This window comes from Nicotiana attenuata, unplaced genomic scaffold (assembly GCF_001879085.1).
Source record: "Nicotiana attenuata strain UT unplaced genomic scaffold, NIATTr2, whole genome shotgun sequence".
In the NCBI taxonomy this organism is placed as follows: Eukaryota; Viridiplantae; Streptophyta; class Magnoliopsida; order Solanales; family Solanaceae; genus Nicotiana; species Nicotiana attenuata.
The window spans coordinates 301,453-310,152 of record NW_017670722.1 but is presented as its reverse complement, the minus strand read 5'-3'; positions in this window follow the sequence as shown (position 1 = coordinate 310,152).

Below are 8,700 nucleotides of genomic sequence, written 5' to 3'. Positions count from 1 at the left end.
CAAAAAAAAACAAAAAAATTGATAGCTTAGGATTCCAAGCCTCAATCTTTTACGCCTTTTTACCAACATTAGGGCTCCAATCCCTGGGTTGAATTTTTAGACATAGGGCCTTCATTCCCTAGTCGCCTTTTGCCAACATTAGGGCTCCAATCCCTGAGTTGAGATTTTAGACAAAGGGCCTCCATTCCCTAGTCGCCTTTTTGCCAACATTAGGGCTCCGATCCCTGAGTTGAGATTTTTAGACATAGGGCCTCCATTCCCTAGTCGCCTTTTCGCCAACATTAGGACTCCAATCCCTGAGTTGAGATTTTTAGACATAGGGCCTCCATTCCCTAGTCGCCTTTTTACCAACATTAGGGCTCCAATCCCTGAGTTGAGATTTTTAGACATAGGGCCTCCATTCCCTAGTCGCCTTTTTGCCAACATTAGGGCTCCAATCCCTGAGTTGAGATTTTAGACATAGGGCCTCCATTCCCTAGTCGCCTTTTTGCCAACATTAGGGCTCCAATCCCTGAGTTGAGTTTTTAGACATAGGGCCTCCATTCCCTAGTCGCCTTTTTTGCCAACATTAGGGCTCCAATCCCTGAGTTGAGTTTTTAGACATAGGGCCTCCATTCCCTAGTCGCCTTTTTTTTTTAACCAACATTAGGTCTCCAATCCCTGAGTTGAGATTTTAGACATAGGGCCTCCATTCCCTAGTCCCCTTTTTTAACCAACACTAGGGCTCCAATCCCTGAGTTGAGTTGTTAGACATAGGGCCTCCATTCCCTAGTCGCCTTTTTACCAACATTAGGGCTCCAATCCCTGAGTTGAGTTTTTAGACATAGGGCCTCCATTCCCTAGTCGCCTTTTTACCAACACTAGGGCTCCAATCCCTGAGTTGAGTTGTTAGACATAGGGCCTCCATTCCCTAGTCGCCTTTTTTACCAACATTAGGGCTCCAATCCCTGAGTTAAGTTTTTAGACATAGGGCCTCCATTCCCTAGTCGCCTTTTTACCAACATTAGGGCTCCAATCCCTGAGTTGACATTTTAGATTTAGGGCTCCATTCCCTAACATTTTCCCTTCTACATAGACACAATCCTTATTTTATTGCTTTAAAAAAAAGAGGAAAAAGAGAATAAGTTCCCTGAGTTGAGATTTTTAGNGACACGCGCTACCGGACAGGATGGACGACCACCAGTGACACCAGCTGTGGCTGCCAGAGGCCGAGGACGCGGTCGTGTTCGTTGTAGAGGCAGAGCAGCGAGGGCAGCACCAGCAGATCCACCAGCTGCCCCAGTTCAGGACCAGGTCCCGGCTGTGGACCCTCCAGCAGCGCCAGCTCAGGCACCAGCTGTGCCTATTGTGATTCCGTGTCTTCAGGAGGCCTTGGCTCAGATATTATCAGTTTGCACTGGCCTAGCTCAGGCGGTTTCAGCCACTACAGCCGCAACTACTTCACAGGCCGGGAGAGGTAGTCTAACTCCCGCCGCCCGCACACCTGAGCAGGTCGTGCAGGGACTTCAGACGCCGATGGCACATCCAGCCCAGCCGGTCGCCGCTGCTCAGGACTATGTAGTTCCTGTCATGCCAGAGGATGAGTAGCGTAGGTTGGAGAGATTTGGGGGACTTCCGCCTCCGACCTTCAGCGGAGCAGAGGGTGAGGATGCCTAGGGCTTTCTAGACAAGTGTTAGAGGATGCTTCGTACAGCCGGTATCTTAGAGACCAGCGGGATCGCTTTCACTACTTATCAGTTTTCAAGACCTGCATTCACCTGGTAAGAGGATTTTGAGAGGTGCAGGCCTGTTGGTGTAGCACATCTTTCTTGGCAGCAGTTCTCCATTCTCTTTTTGGAGAAGTATGTACCGCAGTCTCGCAGAGAGGAGCTGCATAGGCAGTTTGAGTGGTTGCGTGAGGGAGACATGACCGTGTCACAGTATGAGTTGAGATTCTCTGAGTTGGCTCGTCATGCCATCTAGTTGGTCCCGACAGATCGAGAGCGGATCAGGAGGTTTGTCGATGGTCTTACTTATCAGCTCCGTATCCTTATGACCAGGGAGAGGGTGACTGGTGCTACATTCGAGGAGGTTGTGGATATTGCCAGGGAGATCGAGTCTGTTCGTCGCTAGGAGCGAGAGGAGAGGGAGGCCAAGAGGCCTCAAGGATCTGGTAGCTACAGTGGTGGTCCTTCGAGGGGCCAGTTCCAGCACGGCAGAGGCTGAAAGTTCCGTCAGGGTCAGTCTGATCGCTCAGGTTATCGAGGAGCATCATCGGGTCATGGTTCCCACAGTTCACACCAGGGCCGTTCTTCACTTAGTGCCCTCCCAGCTCAGAGCTCATCCCGTGCTCCATCTCTTCAGGGCTCTTTTACGCCGAGTGCATCTGTTGGTCACTTCGGTGCGAGGGGTCCCCATCAGTCCCCTTCTCCAGCACCTAGGAGTTGCTATGAGTGTGGCAAGATGGGCCACATGTGGAGGCAGTGTCCCCGCCGTGTTGCTAGTTCATCCCAGCAGAGGGGTCAGTCATCAGCTTCAGCGCCAGTTGCTCCACCACCACCCGCCCAGCCAGCTAGGGGTAGGGATCAGTCAGCCAGGGGTCGCCCCAGAGGGGAGGTCGATCAGGGGGCGGTCAGGACCGTTTCTATGCTCTTCCAGGCAGACCCGATGCCATTGCTTCTGATGCTGTCATTACTGGTATTATTTCAGTCTGCCACAGAGATGCCTCTGTATTATTTGATCCCGGTTTCACCTATTCTTATGTGTCATTATACTTTGCTCGCTATATGGGTACTCCTCATGAGTTTCTTGCTTTACCTGTTCATGTATCTACCCCGGTGGGTGATACTGTTGTTGTAGACCGTGTGTACCGGTCGTGTGTGGTGACTATTGGGGGTTTGGAGACCCGAGTTGATCTTTTATTATCGAGTATGGTGGATTTCGATGTCATTCTGGGCATGGATTGGCTATATCCGTGTGGTGCTATTCTAGATTATCATGCCAAGACAGTCACGTTGGCTATCCCGGGTGTGCCACGGATTGAGTGGCGAGGTGTGACTGATTTTGTTCCTAGCAGAGTGATTTCTTTCTTGAAAGCTCAGCGTATGGTTGGGAAAGGTTGTCTTTCGTATCTTGCCTTTGTGAGAGATGCTGGAGCTGAGACTCCCAGTATTGATTATGTCCCAATTGTGAGGGATTTCCGTGATGTATTTCCTGCAGACCTGTCGGGCATGCCACCGGACAGGGATATTGATTTTGGTATTGACCTGGTGTAGGCACTCAGCCCATTTCTATTCCGCCGTATCGTATGGCACCAGCGGAGTTGAAGGAGTTAAAGGAGCAGCTTCAAGAACTCCTTGATAAGGGGTTCATTAGGCCTAGTGTGTCACCTTGGGGTGCGCCGGTTCTGTTTGTGAAGAAAAAGGATGGCACTATGAGAATGTGCATTGATTATAGGCAATTGAACAAGGTAACAGTTAAGAACAAGTATCCTTTGCCTCGCATTGATGATTTATTCGACCAGCTTCAGGGAGTGAGGGTATTCTCCAAGATTGATCTCCGTTTGGGTTATCACCAGTTGAAGATCAGGGATTCGGATATTCTTAAGACGCCCTTCAGGACCAGATATGGTCACTATGAGTTCCTGGTTATGCCTTTTGGGCTGACCAATGCCCTAGCAGCGTTCATGCATCTGATGAACAATGTGTTCCGGCCTTATCTTGACTCATTTGTCATAGTTTTCATTGATGATCTCTTGGTATATTCGCGTAGTTAGGAGGAGCACGCAGAGCATTTGAGGGTTGTGTTGTAGAGATTGAGGGAGGAGAAGCTTTATGCAAAGTTCTCCAAGTGTGAGTTTTGGCTCAATTCAGTGGCATTCTTGGGACACGTGGTGTCCAGTTAGGGTTTTTAGGTTGATCCAAAGAAGATAGAGGCGGTGCAGAGTTGGCCCAGACCGTCCTTAGCCACAGAGATTCGTAGTTTTCTTGGTTTGGCAGGCTATTATCGCCGGTTTGTTCAGGGATTCTTATCTATTGCATCGCCCTTGACTAAGTTGACTCAGAAGGGTGTTTTATTTTTATGGTCGGACGAGTGTGAGGAGAGCTTTCAAAAGCTCAAGACAGCTTTGACCACAACTCCAGTGTTGGTTTTGCCATCAGCTTCAGGTTCATATACCGTGTATTGTGATGCTTCGAGAGTAGGGATTGGTTGTGTGTTGATGCAGGAGGGTAGAGTTATTGCTTATGCTTCTCGTCAGTTGAAGCCCCATGACAAGAACTACCTCGTTCATGATTTGGAGTTGGTTGCCATAGTTCACGCGTTGAAGATTTGGAGCCATTACTTGTATGGCGTATCTTGTGAGGTATTCACTGATCATCGCAGTCTTTAGCATTTGTTCAAACAAAAGGATCTTAATTTGAGGCAGCGGAGATGGTTGGAGTTACTTAAGGATTATGACATCACTATATTGTACCATCCGGGAAAGGCCAATGTGGTGGTCGATGCTTTGAGCCGAAAGGCAGTGAGTATGGGGAGTTTGACATACCTTTGGGGAGAGACCTCTTGCAGTTAATGTTCAGGCTTTGGCCAATCGGTTCGTGAGGTTGGATATTTCGGAGCCCAGTCGGATATTGGCTTGTGTGGTTTCTCGGTCTCCCTATATGAGCGCATCAGAGAGCGCCAGTATGATGATCCACATTTGCTCGTCCTTAGGGACAGAGTTCAACATGATGATGCCAGAGATGTGACCATTGAAGATGATGGAGTATTGAGGATGCAGGGCCAGATTTGTGTGCCCAATGTAGATGGGCTTCGGGAGTTGATTCTGGAGGAGGCCCATAGCTCGCGGTATTCTATTCATCCAGGAGCCGCGAAGATGTATCAGGATCTTAGACAGCATTACTGGTGGCGGAGAATGAAGAAGGATATTGTGGGATTTGTAGCTCGGTGTCTCAATTGTCAGCAGGTGAAATATGAGCATCAGAGACCGGGTGGCTTGCTTCAGAGGATGGATATTCCAGAGTGGAAGTGGGAGCGGATGACTATGGATTTTGTAGTTGGACTCCCTTGGACTTTGAAGAAGTTCGATGCTATTTGGGTGATTGTGGATAGGCTGACCAAGTCCGCGCACTTCATTCCTATCTGTACTACTTATTCTTCAGAGCGGTTGGCAGAGATATATATCCGGAAGATTGTTCGGTTGCATGGTGTCCCAGTTTCTATCATTTCAGATCGGGGCACTCAGTTTACTTCCCAGTTCTGGCAGTCTGTTCAGCGAGAGTTGGGTACTCAGGTGCAGTTGAGCACAGTTTTTCACCCTCAGACGGACGGGCAGTCCGAGCGCACCATTCAGATCTTGGAGGATATGCTACGCGCTTGTGTTATTGATTTTGGAGGGCCATGGGATCAGTTTCTACCGCTTGCAGAGTTTGCTTACAACAACAACTACCAGTCGAGCATTCAGATGGCTCCATATGAGGTTTTGTACGGGAGGCGGTGTAGATCCCAGTTGGTTGGTTTGAGCCCGGCGAGGCTAGGCTATTGGGGACAGATTTGGTTCAGGCTGCCTTAGATAAAGTGAAGGTAATTCAGGAGAGGCTTCGTAAAGCGCAGTCGAGGCAAAAGAGTTATGCTGACAGGAAGGTTAGAGATGTGTCCTTCATGGTCGGTGAGAAGGTTCTGTTGAAGGTCTCGCCCACAAAAGGTGTTATGAGATTTGGAAAGAAGGGGAAGTTGAGTCCGCGGTTCATTGGGCCTTTTGAGGTACTTCGGAGGATTGGAGAGGTGGCTTATGAGCTTGCTTTGCCACCCAGCTTATCGAGTGTGCACCCAGTGTTCCATGTTTCTATGCTCCGGAAGTACATTGGGGATCCGTCTCATGTTATGGATTTCAGCACGGTTCAGCTGGAGGGTGATTTGACTTATGATGTGGAGCCAACAGCTATTCTGGAGCGTCAGGTTCGAAAGTTGAGATCAAAAGATATAGCTTCGGTGAAGGTGCAGTGGAGAGGTCGGCCCGTGGAGGAGGCTACCGGGAGACCGAGCGGGAGATGCGGAGCAAATATCCTCACCTGTTTGAGGCTTCAGGTATGTTTCTTGACTCGTTCGAGGACGAACGTTTATTTAAGTTGGGGAGGATGTGACGACCCGGCCGGTCATCTCATGAGTTACCGCTCCGTTTCCCCCATTTCTACTTCTTTGTGCCTTGTTTATCCGTGTTTTGAGGTATCAGGTTGGTCGGATTGGATTCGGATTGGTTTTGGTGAAGTTTGAGACACTTAGTCTCTTTTAGGAAGGCTTAAGTTGGAAAAGTCAACCGGATGTTGACTTATGTGTTAGAGGGCTCGGATGTGAGTTCCGATGGTTTGGTTAGCTTCGGGAGGTGATTTATGACTTAGGAGTGTGATCGGAATGTCTTTTGGAGGTCCGGAGTAGATTTAGGCTTGAATTGGCGAAGTTGATATTTTGGCGATTTCCGGTGGGTAGGCGAGATTTTGATATAAGGGTCGGAATGGAATTCTGAGAGTTGCAGTAGCTTCGTCATGTGATTTGGGATGTGTGTGCAAAATTTCAGGTCATTCGGACGAGGTTTGGTTGGGTTTTTGATCGAAAGCGTATTTCGGAAGATTTTAGAAACTTAGGCTTGAATTCGATGTGTTTCGGGTGATTTGATGTTGTTTGAGGTGTTTTGAGGATTGGAACAAGTTTGAATAAGGTTTTAGGATGTGTTGGTGCTTTTGGTTGAGGTCCCGGGGGCCTCGGGGTGAATTCGGATGGTTAACGGGAAGATCTGAGACTTGAGAGATTGCAGAAAAATTGCTGCTTCTGGTGTTTTCGCACCTGCGGTTTGGGGGCCGCAGGTGCGGCGCCGCACGTGCAGAAAGGGAGCCGCAGAAGCGGATTGTTGTGGGCTTGTCAGGAACCGCAGATGCGGTATGGGGGCCGCACCTGCGGAGTTGCAGATGCGACCAGTTGACCGCAGATGCGGTATGTGGCCGTTAAATGAATTTCCGCAGAAGCGGATGGTTGACCGCATATGGGGTACCGCAGATGCAGGTTTTGGACCGCAGATGCAGAAAAAAAAGACTTGGGCAGAATGTTTTTAATTCTTTTTATCCGCGTTTGGGGCTCATTTCCTCCATAGTTGGTCTTTTTGGGAGCTTTTTGAAGGAGATTAAAGAGGGAATCAAGGGGAAACGTTTGGAGGTAAGAATTTCGGACCTAAAACTCGATTCTATTGTGAAATCCACCTAGAAAATCATGGAAGCTTAAGCTAAAAATGGAAGGACTAGGGCTTGGAATTTTGGATTTTTGATTTGGGATTTGAAGGGTCATTTGTGGACGGATTTTGATGTTTTTGGTATGTATGAACTCGTGGGGAGATAAGGAACCTATTGGTGCAAAAATTTCTGAGTTTCGAGAAGTGGGCCCGGAGCTCGGGTTTTGCTAATTTCGGGATTTTTGGTATTTTTTGATTGTTTTTGCTTGGGTTTTGTTCCCTTAGCATATTGTGACGTTCTCGTTCTGATTTTGGATAGATTCGACACACGTGGAGGCCAATTCGAAGGGCAAAGGCGTTGCGAGCTAGGGATTTAGCCGGTTCGAGGTCAGTAATGCTTGTAAATGATGTTCTGAGGGTTTGAAACCCCGGATTGTGCATCGTAGTACTATGTTGAGGTGAGGCACACGCTCGATGACGAGCGTGGGGTCGTGTACTATTAGTGATTTGGACTTGATCCGTCCCGATTGATGGTTTTACCGCGTATTTGATTTAAAACTACTTGCTATCATCGTTTATTGGGTTGAATGCCATATTTGGGCTTCGTGCCAACTACTTGAACCCTTCGGGGCTTTTTATTTGATATTTCCTCACTGTTTTGACTTACTACTTGAACTCAGTCATATTAAATTCCACTGTCTTACTACTCAGCCGTTTTTACTAGGGGTGTGCATTCGAATCGGTTTATCGATAAATCGAATCGATTATTTATTATCGAAATCGAAATCGAAAAAATCGAAACCTTATTGAAACGATAACGATAAGCATATGTACAAATCGATAATCGATAAGTAATTATCGATAAGGGTCAAAATCGAATCGATAAATCGAATGCACACCCCTAGACTGTAGACACTTGTTAAATGAGTAATTACCTATTTGTGTAGATTAATATAACATACAGAATGTATATATATTCCGCTACTATTTTGAAATCGGCTATACAATATTATTTTCCCTAATCTATACCCTTTCCTTTACCCTAAGCCCCTTACCCTATTATTTCCTCTACCATATTTAAGGAATGATCATACTTAAAGATCAAGGGAATGAAGTTCAAATTAATGGAAAACAGAATTAGCCGTGATGATGTGTTTTGTTTTGTTTTGTTTTTTTATACCGTTGGAGTGTTGGTGGCATACATTTGATCCCTTACTTTAGTTTTGTTGCATGTGCTTGTTGACACAATTTTTATATTATAAATTGTGTTCGTCTTATTTTAGCTTCTTTTTGTCCATATTAGTTAGGCGCGTTTATAGCGATATACTTTCCGTGGAATCCCGCAAATTTTTTTATTGGTGTAATCGATAACCGAATCGATAAGCCCCCAAAACCGATAAATCGAAATCGAAAAAATCGAAACCTTATTGAAACGATAGACGTAATAGCATATGTAACAATCGAATTAACGTCGTAATAAGTTAATTACTACGTAAGTTAAC